The sequence below is a fragment of the Lolium rigidum genome, chromosome 4 (genome assembly GCF_022539505.1).
Source record: "Lolium rigidum isolate FL_2022 chromosome 4, APGP_CSIRO_Lrig_0.1, whole genome shotgun sequence".
NCBI classification, from domain to species: domain Eukaryota; kingdom Viridiplantae; phylum Streptophyta; class Magnoliopsida; order Poales; family Poaceae; genus Lolium; species Lolium rigidum.
The window spans coordinates 118,651,294-118,671,800 of record NC_061511.1 but is presented as its reverse complement, the minus strand read 5'-3'; positions in this window follow the sequence as shown (position 1 = coordinate 118,671,800).

Below are 20,507 nucleotides of genomic sequence, written 5' to 3'. Positions count from 1 at the left end.
CAAATGTGAGAGGACAAATTAAAACACGAAGCCTCTATTCCTATAAAGTTAGAAGATGGCTGAGAGCGTATAATTAAGATGAAAATAGATGGTTTGACTGCAATGCTTTATGCGATCTTGGTGCAAGTATTTCTGTTATGTCTAGAAAAATTTATGATATGCTTGAATTGCCACCGTTGGAAAAAATTTATTTGGATGTTCATCTTGTTGATATTGTTGCAAAGAAACATTTGGGGAAAGTTGATAATGTGCTTATTATGGTTAACAATAACCTGGTCCCCATTGATTTTGTTGTTTTGGATATTGAATGCAATGTGTCTTGTCTGATTATATTGGGAAGACCGTTTCTTAGAACTGTTGGTGCTGCTATTGATATGAGAGATGTGATTATTAAATATCAATTCCCACTCAAGAAAGGTATGGAACACTTCCCTAGAAAGAGAAATAAGTCATCTTATGACTGTATCATTAGAACAAATTATGATGTTGATGTTTATTTACTTGATAATACTTGATGCTCGCATTTTTACTGCGCCTAGCTGAAAGGCGTTAAAGAAAAGCGCTTATGGGAGACAACCCATGTATTATTTACAGTAATTTTTCTTTTTGTTGAGTCTTGAAAGTTATTAATACTGTAATGATCACTCCTTATAATTTTTATTTCATGTTTGTGCTAAGAATAACGTCTAATAGGAAGAAAGTAACGTTTGGGGAAGTTGATGTCCTGAAAACAGATTCTGTGATGTTACCATAAAAATTCGTATAAATAGCCAGTGCGTAGTTTTGAGCTGTAATTTTTTATGCATATGCCCCAGGTTATTATCTAACTTTATTTAGTTGACCACTTTTCAAAATAAGCAAAAGATAATTTTTGGAAATTTCAATCTTTACCTGCTGTTCTGTTTTGTTAAATTTCTGCACTATTTGCATTTGCCTCTTAAATCTCTTTCTTTCTTAGTTCTTTTGATCAAAGAGCTTTTTGAAAGGTTGATACATTATCTTATTAGAACTGAAGATTTAAATTAAAACTGTGTTGTATGGTTCCCATATTCCAGCAGTAAAGGCCGTAACATTTGCCGTGCAACTAATTAATCCTTTGGGCTTACATTAGATGCCCACTCAACATAATTCCTGTATTTAAATTATCGGTGCAACGATATTTGATAGGCCGTCCAAATGGGATATTTAACTGCAATTACTGCTCATCTTGACGCATTATATTGGACCGACTGTCATAAAAGGTCGGCCCACTTTATTATTGGGTCGGTCTTTTAACCAAGTGATAATTGAATCTGGATTAAAGGGCTGATGTGCTTTTACCTAAACGGGCGGGCCCAGTTATGCCGTTCACTGGTCAAACAAATGAATTTAGCCTGGTCCACCACCTAAAAGGGCTAGCCCAGTTATCCCGCTGACCGGTCAAACGAAGACTTTAGGCCCGGCCCATGTGTTTAATGGGCTGGCCCGTTTATCCTGTTGACCAGTCAAATGAAGACTGTCGGCTCGGCCCACATGCTTATTGGGCCGGCCCGTTTGTCCTGTTGACCGGTCAAACAAAGACATTTGGCCCGACTCACATGCTTATTGGGCCGACCCGATTTGCCTGTTGACCGGTCAAACGAAGACATTCGGCCCGACCCACATGACTATTGGGCCGATCCATTTATCGTGTTAACCAGTCAAACGAAGACATTCGGCCAAGTCCACTTGTTTAGTGTGCCGACCCAATCATCCTGTTGGCCGGTCAAACAAAGGCATTCGGCCCGGCCCACGTGCTTAGTGGGCCGACCCATTTAAGTTTTGACCAGTCAACCTTAAAATTTAGGCCCAGCCCATGTACCTAATTGACCAGCCCAGTTATATAGTTGACCGATCAAACTAGGTCAGCTGGCCCGGCCGCAAACTGAATGGATCAGCCTGCTTAAGGCATGGCAGGCCTTGGGATGGGCATACCATCTACCACGGGGTTTTAGCCGGCTAACGCCGTAAACGGACAGTTAACGACGTCTGCCATGTGTCAGTTTGCATGATGTCAACAGTCAACGGCCTCCCGAAAACTCTTCTGCAACAGTCTGATTTTCCGTGGCCCAAGAGTGCCCAAACGCGACACACCGAAAAATCTGTGGTAGGCCATTACCTGACGCAGTATGCACCACAGAACCCATATTGTCAAGTTAGGCCCATAGGCGACGAAAAATGGCCTATACTTGACAAAAATTTGACGTTGTAGATGAGAACTTTTCTTGTAGTGTATACTCCTCGAGAAAGAGAAAACTCCAAGCAATCCGGTATTTAAGAACTAACAAAGTATAGTGACGTGGGCATAACCCTTCGGGTACTCGACATTGCCATACCCGGTGCAAACTATGAAGATGGACCAGCACAAGGACTCGACAAGCTGGACCTGCACGCGCCTCAACTTGGACTGCAAGGAAAGAAGACTCCAATATGAATCCTACTAGGACTCTTGTAAACCCTAGCTTGGCTGATATATAAAGCCAGGCAGGGGCACCCCTTAGGCTGCTGTTGGCAGGGAATCCAGTCTCACCAAAACACATCTAGACTCATCAAAACACGATCAATCCCCGAGTGAAGAGAGTGTTTTCACCAAAAACACGTGAGATATACACCCTAATCCCCTAAAAAAACCTGTGTGCCGAACGAGCCCTTAGGGACACGCATAAACAGAAACATGATCATAGATGCGACACGCCTAGAAACCGCAACCCGCGGATTAGAACTAGACTAGATCCAACAACTCCGCCTATGGCGGCCCCCTGTACCCATATATTCATATACTAGATTGCTAGCAGGATGTAGCGATCCTCCACCGCGGGGACGTGAACCTAGGTACGTCGTGTACCGCCTCGCTCCCGGAACTTCCGTCGTCGCCTTTCTCTAAAACCCAAGCCTCTCATGGTGGGCATTGCCGAGGAACCGCCTCGTCAATTGGCGTCGTCTGTGGAAAAGCGACGATTGGATTTCGTTATCCGGGCGGGATCCCATCTACATCAGGTTAAACAACGAGATTCAGTACAAGAAGATAGCCCTGCCTGCCGCAAGCATAGCACTATGGCGAGCGGCGTGCAAGCAACGGCCCATGCGTCAGGATCAATCTGGCGAAACTATACGCATCCAACTCCGTCGGATCAAGGAGCGGCAACAACTTTTTCCCAATCGAAATAGGCCCCAATAAACCTATTCCGGAGCGGTTATCCTATACCAAGGTTCAAGTATCAAGAAAAGAAAGATGCACAGATCGGTTCAACCATCAAGAATATTGGAACTACATCATTAAAATCCTTCACGTGAAGCTACTAGTATTACGTACTTGGCGCGGATGGACAATCTAAGGGTACTTCAATTTCCCCATGACCAATTTCACTACGTCATGGCTGCCAATGATTTCAACTACGAAGAATTTTGCCGCCGTGGAACCTAGATCGTCATCAGCTCCAGAAAAGACGACATGGCCATTGACTACAAACGCGGCAATATCAACGTCATCCGACATAAGGACTATCAGTCGTGGATTTCAACGGCGATGAACATCCGATACAAAAATATCAGGTTTTTTGCGCCAAAATATAACTGCAGATTGAAACAAAGCTTCGACTGCTCTGCCTGGTCGACTACGCCCCGCAACTACGCCAGTTGTTGTGCACTTTCCGCGCTCGGGGGATCGCTGTCATGGACCCGACATTACGGACTCAATGTATTCAGATGCTCACCGGCCGCGGATCGGCCATATCAGCTGCGTCCTCTTCATCGGCCACGTCAGCCAGGCGCCACGTGGCAACATCAACTATTTCGGATGCTCATCGGCCGCGGATCGGCCATATCAGCTGCGTCCTCTTCATCGGCCACGTCAGCCAGGCGCCACGTGGCAGCATCAACTATTTCGGATGCTCACCCGCCGCGGATCGGCCATATCAACCGCGTCCTCTTCATCGGCCACGTCAGCTAGGCGCCGCGTGGATTATCTTGGATGGTGCAGTTATTTCAGCTGCGTCCGTCGCGTGGACTATTACTCCCATCGGGAGCGCCGGTTCGCTGGAACCCGAGAAGACATGAAGACTATTACTCCCATCGGGAGCGCCGGTTCGCTGGAACCCGAGAAGACATGAAGACTATTACTCCCATCGGGAGCACCGGTTCGCTGGAACCCAAGAAAATATGAAGACTATTACTCCCATCGGGAGCGCCGGTTCGTTGGAATTCAAGAAGACATGAAGATCTCCGACTATTTCGCTGTGTCTTGAAGATTCGACTGTGCTCACGGTCCCTTGAAGATTTGACAGTGACTCAAAGGTGCCCGAAGATTCGACTGTGCTCACGGTCCCTTGAAGATTCGACTGTGCTCACAGTCCCTTGAAGATTATGTGCTCACGGTCCCTTGAAGATTCGACTGTGCTCACAGTCCCTTGAAGATTTTACTGTGCTCATGGTCCCCTGAAGATTACAACAAAGACCTTGCTCTTTTCCTTCGCTATAGATGCCTCAAAGAGTGCCGCAGATAGCAAGGATCATGAAGCAACGAAGACCTTGCTCTTTTCCTTCGCTATGGATGCCTCAAAGAGTGCCGCAAATAGCAAGGATCATGAAGCAACGGGGACCTTGCTCTTTTCCTTTGCTATAGATGCCTCAACGAGTGCCGCAAATAGCAAGGATCATGAAACACGTACAAAAACGACCCACGGTCAAGACATGCATCGGTTGAAAGCAAAGTTGCACATACAACGGGTTTAGCAAGACCTGCAACACGAGCTGATCACTCAAACAATTTGCTGACCAACGAATACACATATGCTTAAACGGGCAATTAAGATTTGCTCCTTCAAAATTTGCCAACGGCATTGACATGGTAAAAGTGCATATATATGTACCTACCGAAAAACATACAAACAATGGCATCAACGATGCTCAAGGTGCATTAAGGATTGCCCCTTGAAATATACAACAATGTGTCAACGGACCTGAAGAAAACTATAAACATCGAGTTGCTCGACTTGAGCCTACTCACGGTTGCAAGCATCAGTGCCTAGACTCGGGGGCTACTTCCATCGGGAGCGCTGAACGCGCACCTGATAAAATCATCGGCTCCTCAGGGCCATCATCTCAATCATCGGCTCCTATGGGCATCATCTCAATCATCGGCTCCTCAGGGCCATCATCTCAATCATCGGCTCCTCTGGGCCATCATCTCAATCATCGGCTCCTCAGGGCCATCATCTCAATCATCGGCTCCTCTGGGATATCATCTGAATCATCAACTCCTCTATCTATGGCATCATCAGAGTTATCGGCATCATGTTCACGGAACGCAAGGACATGTACGGTATTTGACTTAGCATTTTTTACACCCTATACATAACTATTTCATATTTATCTACAGGCTCGGGGGCTACTCCCATCGGGAGCGCTTGTCCCGCACCCGATAAAAAATATGGCAACCTCGCCAACAAAGAAGAATAAAGTTGAAGACATCGGCATCAACAATCAAGATCTTCGAATAGTACAACTTGAGTCTATGCGTGGCTGCAAGCACCCGCCCATAGACTCGGGGGCTACTCCCATCGGGAGCGCTTCGCGCACCCGACAGAAAGCAACTTCGACACTACATCAAGCACAAGATTCAACGAGATGATCAAGACATTCGGCGAAGACAACTTTAGTCCCTGCCCGAAGCTTCACTTCGGCCGGACACTCGGGGCTACCGACGTGGGCATAACCCTTCGGGTACTCGACATTGCCATACCCGGTGCAAACTATGAAGATGGACCAAGCACAAGGACTCGACAAGCTGGACCTGCACGCGCCTCAACTTGGACTGCAAGGAAAGAAGACTCCAATATGAATCCTACTAGGACTCTTGTAAACCCTAGCTTGGCTGATATATAAAGCCAGGCAGGGGAACCCCTTAGGGACATGCATAAACAGAAACATGATCATAGAGGCGACACGCCTAGAAACCGCAACCCGCGGATTAGAACTAGACTAGATCCAACAACTCCGCCTATGGCGGCCCCCTGTACCCATATATTCATATACTGGATTGCTAGCAGGACGTAGCGATCCTCCACCGCGGGGACGTGAACCTGGGTACGTCGTGTACCGCCTCGCTCCCGGAACTTCCGTCGTCGCCTTTCTCTAAAACCCAAGCCCCTCATGGTGGGCATTGCCGAGGAACCGCCTCGTCATATAGGTTTAAGAACTTTGACATAGTATTTGGATATCAAATATACTACCTTGATTTAACAAGACCACCTAGAACGTCACTAGATGAAACTATAGCATATGTTTCCACTTAATCCCTAGTGAGGTCACAAAAGAAATGTATAACCAAAGTAGATCATGAATTTTGTGTCACTATTCAATCACTACCCCCATGTTACTCCATCAAACACACTAGTTCCCCACAATTCTTCTCTCATATAAGTTGGATCAAAATAAGTACTTAAGAAGGGGTACATAATATGCATCTACTTATACATCTCACACAAAAGAGGATTCCAATCTCAAATGTCAACTCATAGAAAATAGATCCACCACAAAGGGTTACATATATGACCATAATCATGTTGGGCAGCTCATATGGTGCTAATACAATGATAGAACAAATGAGAGATAGATTAAGCTACTTCCACAAACCCATAGTCCAAAGGCGGACTTCTCCCTTCTCATCATGGTGGTGTTGATAGTAGATCTTGGAGGTGTAGGAGATCTCTCCGACAGCGGCGCCGATAGAGGTTTGTAGGGATTCGTAGCATAGAAAACAAAAATTTTCCTACCGCGAGAACGCAATCCAAGCCAAGATGCAATCTAGAAGACGGTAGCAACGAGGGGATGAACAAGACTAAGCCTTGAAGATTTCCAAAGCCTACAAGAGGAGGCTCTTGTTGCTGCGGTAAACGATCACTTGCCGCTTTCAAAAGCGTGTAGAAGATCTTGACGGTGCCACAATCGGGCAGCACCTCCGTACTCGGTCACACGTTCGGTGTTGATGACGACGTCCTTCTCCCCGTTCCAGCGGGAAGAGGAAGTAGTAGATCCTCCTTGGAATCCCGTCAGCACGACGGCGTGGTGGCGGTGTCGATGGAGAACTCCGGCAGGGCTTCGCCTAAGCGTATGCGGGAGTTGTATGTGGAGGAGGGGTGCTAGGGTTTGGGGAGAGGGGTGTCTTGGGCGCCGGCCATGAAGGGGGCAGCCAAGGTTGGAGGCAAGAGTGGCCGGCCACCCTCCCCTTGTCCCTCATTATATAGGTGGAAGCCCCAAGAGTTGTAGTCCAAGTCTTCGAATAAGACCCCAACACCAAAACTTCCCAAAGGTGGGAAACCTACTCAAGGGGGGAGTCCTACTCAAGGTGGGACTCCCACCTTTCCTTGAGGTGGGGCTGGCCGTCCACCAAGGTGGAGCCCACCTGGGACTCCTCCCCCTTAGGGTTTGGCCGGCCAAGCTAGTGGAGTCCCTCCGGGACTCCACCTTTCCATAGTGCCTTTCTTCCGGACTTTTCTAGAACCTTCTAGAACCTGCCATAAATGCACCGGATCATTTCCAAACTTGGAATATGACTTCCTATATATGAATCTTATTCTCCAGACCGTTCCGGAACTCCTCGTGATGTCCTGGATCCCATCCGAGACTCTGAATAAAACTTCGAACTCCATTCCATATTCCATATCTACTTAAACGACATCAAACCTTAAGTGTGTCACCCTACGGTTCGCGAACTATGTAGACATGGTTGAGACTTCTCTCCGACCAATAACCAATAGCGGGATCCGGAGATCCATAATGGCTCCCACATATTCAACGATGACTTAGTGATCGAATGAACCATTCACATACGATACCGATTCCCTTTGTCACGCGATATTTTACTTGTCCGAGGTTTGATCATCGGTATCTCTATACCTTGTTCAACCTCGTCTCATGACAAGTACTCTTTACTCGTACCGTGGTATGTGGTCTCTTATGAACCATTCATATGCTTGCAAGCTATTAGACGACATTCCACCGAGAGGGCCCAGAGTATATCTATCCGTCATCGGGATGGACAAATCCCACCGTTGATCCATATGCCTCAACTCATACTTTCCGGATACTTAATCCCACCTTTATAACCACCCATTTACGCAGATGGCGTTTGATGTAATCAAAGTACCTTTCCGGTATAAGTGATTTACATGATCTCATGGTCGAAAGGACTAGGTAACTATGTATCGAAAGCTTATAGCAAATAACTTAATGACGTGATCTTATGCTACGCTTAATTGGGTGTGTCCATTACATCATTCATATAATGACATAACCTTGTTATTAATAACATCCAATGTTCATGATCACGAAACCATGATCATCTATTAATCAACAAGCTAGTTATACAAGAGGCTTACTAGGGACTCCTTGCTGTTCACATAACACACATGTATCAATGTTTCGGTTAATACAATTATAGCATGGTATGTAAACATTATCATAAACACAAAGATATATTATAATAACCGTTTTATTATTGCCTCTTGGGCATATCTCCAACAGTCTCCCACTTGCACTAGAGTCAATAATCTAGTTTACATATGTAAAGATATAACACCTTGGCCTTCCGGTGCTTTATCATGTTTTGCTCACGGGAGAAGTTTTAGTCAACGGATCTGACATGCTCACAAACGTATGTATTTTGTAATTTATTTGCGTCTCAACGCATCACTGATATGTCTCAAACGTATCTATAATTTCTTATGTTCCATGCTACTTTTATGATGATACTCACATGTTTTATACACATTATATGTCATATTTATGCGTTTTCCGGAACTAACCTATTGACGAGATGCCGAAGGGCCGCTTCCGTTTTCTCGCTGTTTTTGGTTCCAGTAAAGGCTGTTCGGGCAATATTCTCGGAATTCGACGAAACGAAGACCAAACATCATAATTCACCGAGACGGACCAGGACACCGAAGGAGACCCGGAGGGGAGGCCCAGGGGCCCCACACCATAGGGCCGCGCGGGCAGGCCCCTGGCCGCGCCGGCCTATGGGGGGGGGGGCGCCCTGGTGCCCCTCCTGCGCCGCCTCTTCGCCTATAAGACCCCTTTCGACCTAAAAACGCGATACCTCTTGACGAAACTCCAGAAAGACTCCAGGGGCGCCGCCACATCGCGAAACTCCAATTCGGGGGACAGAAGTCTCTGTTCCGGCACCCTGCCGGGACCGGGAATGGCCCCCGGAGCCATCTCCACCGCCGTCTTCACCGCCATCTTCACCGCCATCGCTGCCTCCATGATGAGGAGGGAGTAATCCACCCCCGAGGCTGAGGGCTCCACTGTAGCTATGTGGTTCATCTCTCTCCCATGTACCTCAATACAATAATCTCATGAGCTGCTTTACATGATTGAGATTCATATGAGTTTTGTATCACTACTATTCTATGTGCTACTCTAGTGATGTTATTAAAGTAGTTTTATTCCTCCTGCATGGTGTAAAGGTGACTAGTGTGTGCACCGTGTGGTTCTTGTCGTAGGCTATGATCATGATCTCTTGTAGATTGTGGAGTTAATTATTACTATGATGGTATTGATGTGATCTATTTGGTTATGTTGATCTATCTTGCACTCTAAGGTTATTTAAATATGAACATTGAATTGTGGAGCTTGTTAACTCCGGCATTGAGGGTTCGTGTAATCCTACGCAATGTGTTCATCATCCAACAAGAGAGTGTAGAGTATGCATTTATCTATTCTGTTATGTGATCAATGTTGAGAGTGTCCACTAGTGAAAGTGTAATCCCTAGGCCTTGTTCCTAAATATCGCTATCGCTGCTTGTTTACTTGTTTTTATCGTGTTACTACCGCTGCGTTACTACCGCTTGTTTACTCGTCCTAGGCAAAGCACTTTTCTGGTGCCGTTGCCACTGCTCATATATATTCATACCACCTGTATTTCACTATCTCTTCGCCGAACTAGTGCACCTATTAGGTGTGTTGGGGACACAAGAGACTTCTTGCTTTGTTGTTGCAGGGTTGCATGAGAGGGATATCTTTGACCTCTTCCTCCCTGAGTTCGATAAACCTTGGGTGATCCACTTAAGGGAAACTTGCTGCTGTTCTACAAACCTCTGCTCTTGGAGGCCCAACACTCGTCTACAAGAATAGAAGCTCCCGTAGACATCAAGCTATTTTCCGGCGCCGTTGCCGGGAGGAAAGGTAAAAGGTACTCACACTCCGGATCTCGGCTACTAAGCTATTTTCGCCATTGTAAGTACTCGAAGCTATTTCCTTTAGATCCTGCAATTGCATCTTTTTGTTTCTTGTTTACACTAGTTTGGCATAATGGACAACAAAAAATTTGGTGAGCTTTTTTATCTTTTTCCTAATTTAGAATTGTTTGATGCGAAAATTAAAAAACCTATGGAACCTTATTTGCATGATAGTAGCAATGTTATTAGTATGAATGCAATTACTGCTAATGCTATGGAAAAGTCTAAGCTTGGGGAAGCTAGTTTTTGTGATATTTTTAGCTTCCCATCTTTAGGGGAGAAAATTTGCTCTGATAATACCTTATCTCCCATATGCGATAACTCTAATGATGCTTGTGATATTTTAAATGCACCTACTGAAAGTATTCCATATAAAATACCTATGAAAATTATTGAACGTGTTATGGATAACCGCTATGAAGGGGATGGAACTGTCCATCCTGGAGATCATTTACTGTTTTTGCATGAATTATGCGGGTTATTCAAGTGTTCAGGTATCTCTATGGATGAAGTGAAGAAGAAATTATTCTCTATGTCGTTGTCTGGTAAAGCGGCGCATTGGCATAAACTGCTGAAGGATGAGCATTCTCTTGATTGGAAGGATATTGTGCCTCTATTTTATTCTAAATTCTATCCTCCAAGTGAAATTCACAAAGACCGAAACCGAATATATAATTTCTGGCCTCATGATGGAGAGAGTATTGCCCAAGCATGGGAGAGATTGAAGTCTTTAATGCTCAAATGCCCCAATCATGAGCTTCCAGGTAATATCATCATTGATAATTTCTATGCAAGACTTTCTTTTCAAGATAAGACCTTGCTGGATACTACTTGTTCCGGATCATTCACGCGCAACAAAGAAGAGTTTAAAAGGGACCTTCTTGATCGGATTAAGGAGAACGCTCGAAGATTGGGAGAACGACAAAGGTAAAGAGTCGAGTATAAATTATGATTATGAATGCATTGAAACTTTTATGGATACCGATAAATTTCGAAATATGAGTGCTACTTATGGTCTTGACTCTCAAGTTGCTGCAAATCTTTATAAGGCCTTTGCTTCTCATTTTGAATTGCCTAAAAAGAATTTTGATAAGTATCATGAACCTTTTAAAGAGGCTTGCATGAAGAATGAAATTGTTGTTAATTATTGCAATAAGCATGCTCAAACTCCTAAGAATGCTATTTCCTATAAGCATGTTAATTTTTGTGGAATACATAGACCTTGTGGAATTAATCAAATCAAAGATGAATATTGTATCCATCATGCTAATGAAAAAACTAGAAAGTGGTTTAGGGCTCTAGATGATCTTGGTAAAAAAGTTTGTGCCCTCTATCCTTTTATTTGTGAAGTTTGCCATGAAGTGGGTCATTTTAATTTTCAATGCCCCTCCAATGATAATTTGAACCCAATGAGTGCTGCAAATTTGTATTGTGATGATGAAATTACTCCTAATCAGCATGATGAACTTACTTTATTTTTGGGGTGTGAAGAACTGTCGAGAAAAATCTCTTTGTTACATATGAGTGATCTTGATATTGATGATGTCCTGCATGGGTGTTTTTCTCATTGCATTGATAATAGCCATACAAATACTTACATACAAAATATTTTAGAAGATGACACCTTGCCAAAATATGATAGGACCGCTGTGTGTTTTCAACTAATTAATGAAAAGGAGGGATCCTCCCAAGTTTCTTCTATTGTTTCTGAAAGTAAATCAGGTTATGCGGACAAGCCACCCTTCAAGCCTCTTCCTCCTAAAGAAGGGAATGAGAAGAAGAAGGGAACGAAGAAGAAGAAGAAGAAGAAGAAGGAGAATAAAAAGAAAGAGGTAACGGCGTATCCCCGCGTGAATGAGATAACGCTAGGTAACCGTAAGTATGTTGCTCCTAATGATTATTGTGATAATGAATCTGAATACGATGATCTTTCCTATGCCCTTTACATACATTAGCGATCATGATTTGAATGAGCACACTACTTTTGATATTACAAATCTCTGGGAAACTAATTCTGAAAATGATGATAATAATTGCCATAGTGTCGGTGCTATCCATGCTTCCTCCCATAATGATATAGAAAGCTCTAAGCTTGGGGAAGAGGTGTTTGAAAATCCTTTTGCTACTGATCATTATGTGTTTGATACATCTCCTTCTAATAACAATGATGGTATGGACACAGATAAACCAACTGTGAAAGATAATTATTCTATTTCTTATGATGACACTGTGCCTCCGACCTTTGATGATTATTAGAATGCTATGATATAGGTTATAACTATCCTTATGAAACTTGTCATAGTTATGATTGGATTACCAAAAACAATTCCCTTAGTATGCAACTTGTTTACCATGTTCAAATTCTTGATAATAATCTTGCTCCAATTACTATTAATGAGAATAACTCTTCTTATGCCAAATTTAATGATACTTCTATGCATATGAATCATGATAAGAATGTTTTAAGTGATGGGTATATTGTGGATTTCATTAATGATGCTACTGAAAGTTATTATGAGAGAGGGAAATATGGTTATATGCATCTTAATAATATTAAGTTTCCCCTCTTTATGTTGAGAATCTTGAAGTTACTCGTGTTTTATCCTCTTATGCTCGTCACTTTGTTCTTCATGAATTCATTTGTGTACAAGACTCCTCTTCATAGGAAGCATGTTAGACTTAAATGTGTTTTGGATTTGCTTCTTGATGCTCTCTTTTTGCTCCAAATACTATTTCCTGCGAGTGCAACATTAAAACTGCTGAGCCCATCTTAATGGCTATAAAGAAAGAACTTCTTGGGAGATAACCCATGTGCTATTTTGCTGTGGTGACCCGGCATACCACTGCATGGTGTAGTATGCAAGTCTGATATAACACCAATGAAATACCGTTCCACTAGTATTATATCGCTCAGAGTGGTACAACAGAAACATATGCGGGTCCAAGGCATGTCTATAGAATTACAACATTGACTCTATTACATAAGATCAGCACAGCCTCCTACTTTACAATGAGGTGAATCTGCAAATAAACTCCAGAAGAACGACTCGTAGTCTAGTCTTATCACGAACTCTATTTGTAGAGTATTTAACTAGCTAAAGAGGCCAAGAATAGATTCTAGCTAAATAGGAGCTAGGTTTAGGAAGCTAGTTCCCTTCTACTGCTTAATCTAGGTTTTCTCCATGGTGGATGTGGTATATGACTCTTCCGACAGTTTTCTGTCCTTGAAGTAGTTGTTGACTCCTCGGTCTTCAAGTTGTACTGGAGATCCTCCTTCATGGCCTCCAAATCTAAGCAGGGGATTTAAGAGTGGGATGAGTACGAGCGTACTCAACAAGTTCATTATAGGAAAGAGGTGTTTAATGCACTAGCTACAGCATTAGACCAGAAAGTCTAATACCAATGCAGGTTTTCATAATCATTTCTTCAAGAGGTTGCTTTTATTCGGAAGAACTATGTCCGTCGGCCTTCACCGGTTTACTAGAACTTCATGGAGCTCCTTTCCGGCCGCGTTCGCAGCTTCCATATCCCGGAACAGGGAGTGACGAGTCACGGTTCATTACACTCGCAGAGGTGTGTTGCTTTACCCATAAGAGATCTTAACCTTGGTGCCAACCGGGTGATCTTCCCGTCCACACTTCCTATGGTGTGAGGCCCGGTATAAGGTCTAGCCAATCATGTTCCTCCGCTACCTCGAACACCCACCCTTTGTTGCATACCCCGACCCTGGGTCCTCGTCGGTCCTCTTATACCACTTAAGGATGGACCCCGACCACGACAACGGTTTGGGATCGAACCAAACTCCTTCGCCGGTAGCTGCAACCCATCATAGACCGCAATACCGTGGGGACTTTAGGCTTCCCCAGCCCACCGCTTGCACTTCGAGCGACAAGTGTCTACGGACTATGCCGTGGGGACTTAAGGCTTCCCCAGCCCACCGCTTGCCCCGACGGATACAAGTGTCTACGGTAAAGCGCATCCGTTGATGAACGAGAGGTGGAAACACTTTTGACTACTCCGTCCCACTCCGGATCTTATGGTTAACACGGATATTACGGCACAAGAATCATCTGGCGACATTTGTTGTTTAATCCTAGATGGATATAAACCCGTGCAATGGAACCTCCACCATATCAACACAATCCATGGTTCCATTGCCCACCACATAGTCATATTCATAGTTATGAAAGTAGTGGTTTTGATTTTTTGTGCAATAGTGATAACCATAATACTTTGCAATTAATTTGATAAAAATACTCAAATGACATGAGCAAGTGATGAACTTGCCTTTCTTGACTGCAAGATTATGCAGGCAAGGTCTTCGATACGCAATAACTCCAAATTCTGAAATAGCATCATTGTCCGGTAAGGACGATGTTTAAAAGATTTGCAAGGATGCAATAATGCATAAGTATGAGATGCAATCGCTCTAAGCGTGACCTAACCCCGATGATTTAGGATCAGTGAGTTGTAATAATTGGTTTAGGGTGTGTTGCACTTTTAGAGTGATTCACATACAAGGTTCTTATTCAGGGTTGTGTTGTTTTAGAATCATAAGCATGTGGTATAATGAATAGTAACAATCATACACATCAAGGAATAGAGGTTGTGTAATAAGTAAATAGCAGTTGTCAATTTTAAGTCCTATAGTGCATGGTGGATGATTATTTCTATATATACTTCAAAAGAATAACTTTTGAAGAACATGTTCTTTAATAAAGAACAAATATGATAATTAGGCTGGTGGGGTTCTATGGTTGATTATGGTTTCAACTAGTTTATGGAGTAAGTATTAGATGGATCACGACCTAGTTGGATTCATCAACACCTAGGGCTTGTAAGGTTAAGATAAACCTAGGCATCCTAAGCAATTCGTTATACATGGTTGTTGTCAATTGTTGGTTTATCTTGCTAATGATAGCTGGCTAGGATTTATAGGTCCTTATAAGCAGGGTTGATGAGAATTCCTTATCTTCTTCAAAAGAATAACTTTTCAAGAACATACTTCTTAGGTAATAATAAGTATATCAATTAGGGTTGAGGTTGTCTAGGTTTTGCTTATTTAATTCCCTAAGTAAGGATTGGTTGGTTCCTAAATAGGATGTTTGATAATTATCGAACATTAGTAGGGTTTAGTGGATATGGGATATGATGTCAATATTAGCATGGTTGCTAATGGAGTTCATCACAATGATGTGATGCTAAATAGGAATGAATAGGAATGATAGTTTTGGGTAATAGGATCTAGGGTTTATACTTGGTTAACCCTACTTGATTATCTTGGTTTGTTGAGTTTACATAAATAGGATGCTGAATTGATAGTGTTAGGGTTCCTATATTTTATGTGAACTTGGTAAGCATTTAGCTGATAATTATGGGTCTATAACTACTAATGAAGTAACATGATCTCAAGTTAATTTGAGTTTAGGTTTTAAAATAATTTGAAGTTCACATGAAATAGTGGAGCTAGGATTCCTAGTGGAATTAGGGTTTTGGGTTTCACATACAATTATGAGGTTGTGTTCTTTATTCAATATGGAATTAGGGTTTCTTAATCACCATATAGTTATGAACTTGATAACTTCATTATAAAGTTGAAGTTATTAATAATTTTGAATTAAAAAGAATATTGAATTTGACCTATTCTTATTTTAAAGAATTAATAATTAAGATAATTAATAATTAGAGTTTAAATTCCACTAATAAAGATTTAATAAAATAACAAATAAAGAAAATTAGTTTTCATGTTTTCTTTATTTGTTTACTGGTTTTTTATTTATTTCAGAACTTTTCTTGATTATTGAATTTTAATTGAATTTAGAATTAATATTAAAGGTTTAAATAACAAATATTAAATAATTGAATTTATTATTTAAAATATAAATTTCACTTTATATTTTTATTGGGTAGATTTTTCTTTTATAAGAATTTTGATATCTCATTTGTATTTTTCTGAGGTTTTATGAATTTTCTACAATTATCTAAAGTTGCAGCAATTTATGAATTGAAATTAAAACAGAAGAATTGCTAAATGTACCCGGCTGGTTCTACCCATGGTCACTGACCAGTGGGTCCAACCTCCACGTCCACAGCCACGAAGGCGTGGACTGGTCAAATGGCCTACGTGGCCAAGGAACACGGTGACCGGCGGCAGTAGCTAGGCTCGCCGCGCCGGGGCTGCTCCCGCGAGCGCGTGGATGGTCCGGTTGGGTGCGCGGCCCCCTACCGGACCTAAAGGTGGCGGCGCCGCTCCGGTTTGGTCACCGGAGCGTGCCCGGCGACGAGGTGTAGCGACGGCGGATACGGTCACGCGGCGCGGCGATGCTACAATGCGAACTAGGATGCCATAGAGGGCTCTCGAGAAGCGGAAGATCACCTGGATGCTTCCCGGACTGTTGCTGGGGTCGATTGAGGACGGAGGCGATGCGGTGGTCGCCATTTCTCCCCAGTACCGCGAAAGGGAATGGCTAAATTCCCCCTCCACCGAGCTCCCCCTGACGTGTGGCTGTACCAGATGAACAAGGGCATCGAGGCGCCCCTCCTGAGCTCAACGGCGGGCTCCGCGGTGGTCGGGAACGGTCGATTGCTTAGGTTGCCGGCGAGCTAGGGTTTCGGAGTTTTGGTCAATGGGGACGAAGAGAGGGAAATTTGTGGGCTGTGGTGCGCTTTATACCTCCTCTTGCGTGCGCTGGCGATCGAGCAACGGCGGCGGGGACGCGGGACGTGGCGACGTCGGCTCGGTGGCGAGCTCCTGTGCGCCCAGAGGAGAAGACGAAGACGACGCTCTTCGTCTCGTCCATATCCACGTGAAACGGTACGTGGGTCTGATTTTAATGGTGGGCTGGGCCGTGTCGTTGGGCTTAAGCTGGGCTGCCGAGGTGGGCTGTGGCGGCCAGGTAAGGTCCAGGTAAGTCCTCTCTTCTTTTCTCTCTTTTTCTTTTCTAGTTTTATTTTCTGTTTTCAATTTTCTATTTTGAATTCTGTTTTAATTCAAATCTGTTTTTGCAGGATTTTGAATGTGTGGTTCCTTTTGAAGTTTATGGAGATACTAACATAGCTTAACACAAGATCTTAGAAATATTTAACATGTGCAATGACACCCTTGTTTATTAAATGTTATTAGGGTTTGGTAATGGGCATCTATATAGTCAAAACTCCCCATATTAATTTAAAGTGGGACAAACTATTTGTCATTAAAATAATTAAATTTTTGGTTGCTTTGCATGAAACAATTTACGAGGCATGGCTTATTATTTTGTTTCTTGTTTGAGAATATGATCTCCTGGCATTATTTCATGTGCTCTTGGTTGTTGGAGAATTGTGTAGGCTATTTTCAAGTATTAATTTCATCTTCTAAACCCTTTCTTCTAAAATGGTTAAGATGGATCTTATTCCTTTTATTAGACTTCTATTTAGTTGGAAACAGTAATTAGTAGCACCTATATAGCATGGCTTGAAAGTTAGTTTAAGTTGATATCTTGATTCATTTCAGGGTTGGCTAAATAATCCCCTTACTACTATTGTAGCTTAGGCATAGTTTTAGGTTTATACTGGTGATCCCCATGTGATGCACATGCTAGGGTTGAGATATAATTATAGGTTGTGGATATGATAGGACACTAAATTATATTTGTTAGGGTTTAATTCTGGTTATAGATATGGGGTGTCTCCATATTGCATGAGCTAGGGTTTAATCTCCCCTAACCATGGTAATATGGTTACTTGCTTCATATCTTATGTGCTTCTCTAATTGCTAAGGATTTGAGAGTTGATTTTATCTTCTACCAATTGGCTTCTTATTATTAACCTCAATTTATTATTTAAGTAACTACATTGGTTATAGTTCTTTTTATAGTTAACTTTGGTCACATTGATGTATGGTTTCTCACTACATAAAGTATAGTGTTTAACTCTAAGGTGCTCTTGGTTTCCTTAATGTAGGAAATATAGATATGGTAGGATTCTAATTGTGATCACCTAGTGGTTCACAAGTAAAGGTTGGGATATAAGTCTAGGATTGCTTACTAATGATCTCCCCATAATTTTATGTGATGAATGATATCTACTTATCCTATTAGGTTTTATCTTATCCGCACATATCTCAAGAACATGATCATGGTTAGACATGATCAACTTGTTCTTGATATTAATTCCTCAAGTTCTTAGATTTTATGATCATCACTCAATTTATAATGATCAAGGTTTGGCTTCCTAAGGTATCTCTCCTGAGTTAGGTTTCTCACTTCCATGATCAAGTATTGTCTTGATCAACTAGGGTATAATATCTCTCTTATAGTTTCTTGGGTGGACATGGCTATGGTTGTCTCAATAGACTATATCCCAGGAGAATACCTGAGATATTCTGTTAGGGTTCTACTTAAACAATGTTGATATTATCATCTGGGTATATGGATAGTTTTCTCCCTCATATTCAAGTGTTGGCTTAACTTTCTTGAGTGTAACATCTTAGCTTGAGCTCCCTCATAAATAGATAGTTATTCTAGGGTTTCTCTCAAAGACAATGATTTGAATTCATGGATGAATATCCAAGGTTTAACTCAAAGTTTGTTATTACTTCTTTATTAAATAATGTAAGACTCTCATCCCTCTAGGTTTGATGTAATATTAATTTAGAATAGAGAAGTATTATATTCCTTAGTTGGATCTCCTGGTCTTGTCTCCAAGGTTGAAATAGAATGAATACCATGAGGTTCATGTTAGGATCAAAGATTAGTTTAAGACATGGAAAAGATAAGTGAAGAATGGTTTCTCCATTTTATTGTTACTTGGTTTGCGAGTTGAATTGGTGTTCATATGCTATGGCAAGGATTACCTTATTATGATCTGTTATAAGATCAAGCAATTGATCATTGATTAAAGTGTTGCTTGTGTTGATTATTAATTCCATTTGATCTAACCCCTTAGATCAAATCATTTCTGCCCAAAACAAGGTTTTAGCAAAGTCACATTGAGGTTTATAGCGCTTGACTTGATGAGCTACTTCAATTCCACCAAGGTCAAGTGAAACTTCGATTCTTGTGACGGTTTTACTTTAAAGCGCGAAAATTCCCCAGATTTTCTATGCATGAATGCAATGCACACATCTGATTCCTCTATTTTTGTAACCCCATTACCTGGGATATTACAGTCTCTACCCCTTAAACTAAACTCCGTCCTCGAAGTTTGATCTCTCTCACGTTTCGGAGTGTGGATCTGACTTGTTCAGAATACTTCTTTTCTCGAACTCCGTGGTGATCTTATTGGATACAATTGAATATATCCCTTGTCCAGATTCTTCCTGGAATCCCTTAGGGTTTGTCTCTGAACATTTGTTTCTTACTCCAATTCTCCGATACCTATCTCTGAGCCATGGCTTCTAACTTTAATTATTTATTTTCTTTCAACTCTATAAGCTTGTTTTTTTTTTATTGAAGAATCAATGATTGAGACTTCTTCTTGTCTTGACAGTCTTAATTGAGGACTAATTGGATAACATTCTCCTATTTGGTAAAATAGGTCTTTGTTTTCCCTTACTACCAAAACTACCATAAGGGTACTAAGTAAGGTACTTAACATGGAAATGATCATGATGATTTATTTCCCTAAGAATGGATTAGACTCATTTAGTCTGCCCAATCAGGGTTTATAGTTGATACCTATAACTATTTTGGGTTATTTAGGTTCCATGAAAGGAATCATTCAAATAGACTTTAGTTTTGGTATAATCAATCTCCTTCGGTATTTGGCCTTCTTGAGCTTTATTGAGCCTATTGTATTTCCTTCGTCCAACTTCTTTATGCTTGACTTACTTGAGCTTCCGTACTTCTGAGTAAATTTTACTCACTCCCTCAAGTAATAGTCCACTTCTTACTTCCTCGAGGTATAAACCTTGGCTTCTGGTCTGACATCCTTCTGAAAGTAGTGTTCAATAATCTTATGAAAATAAGATCGAACTTCCCCTCAGTTCAGACCTTCATCAACTATCTTGCTCAAAATATTGAGTTATTGTACATCCAACTCAATATTTACTCTACCCCTTAGAGTTTACTTATGTTTTTTCAACTCCTTTTCTTCCAACTATTGAGCTTATGATTAGAATATTGGTCTGGGTCTAGCTTATGGTTTGTACTTATTCTAAGGTCTCGCGAAGAATGTTTGTGGTGTATCCACTCAATTGTGGACATCCAATGTGAATCCTTCGACTAAATGATTATAGATCTAGCTATTTGGCTGATAAGAGTTTTATTTGTT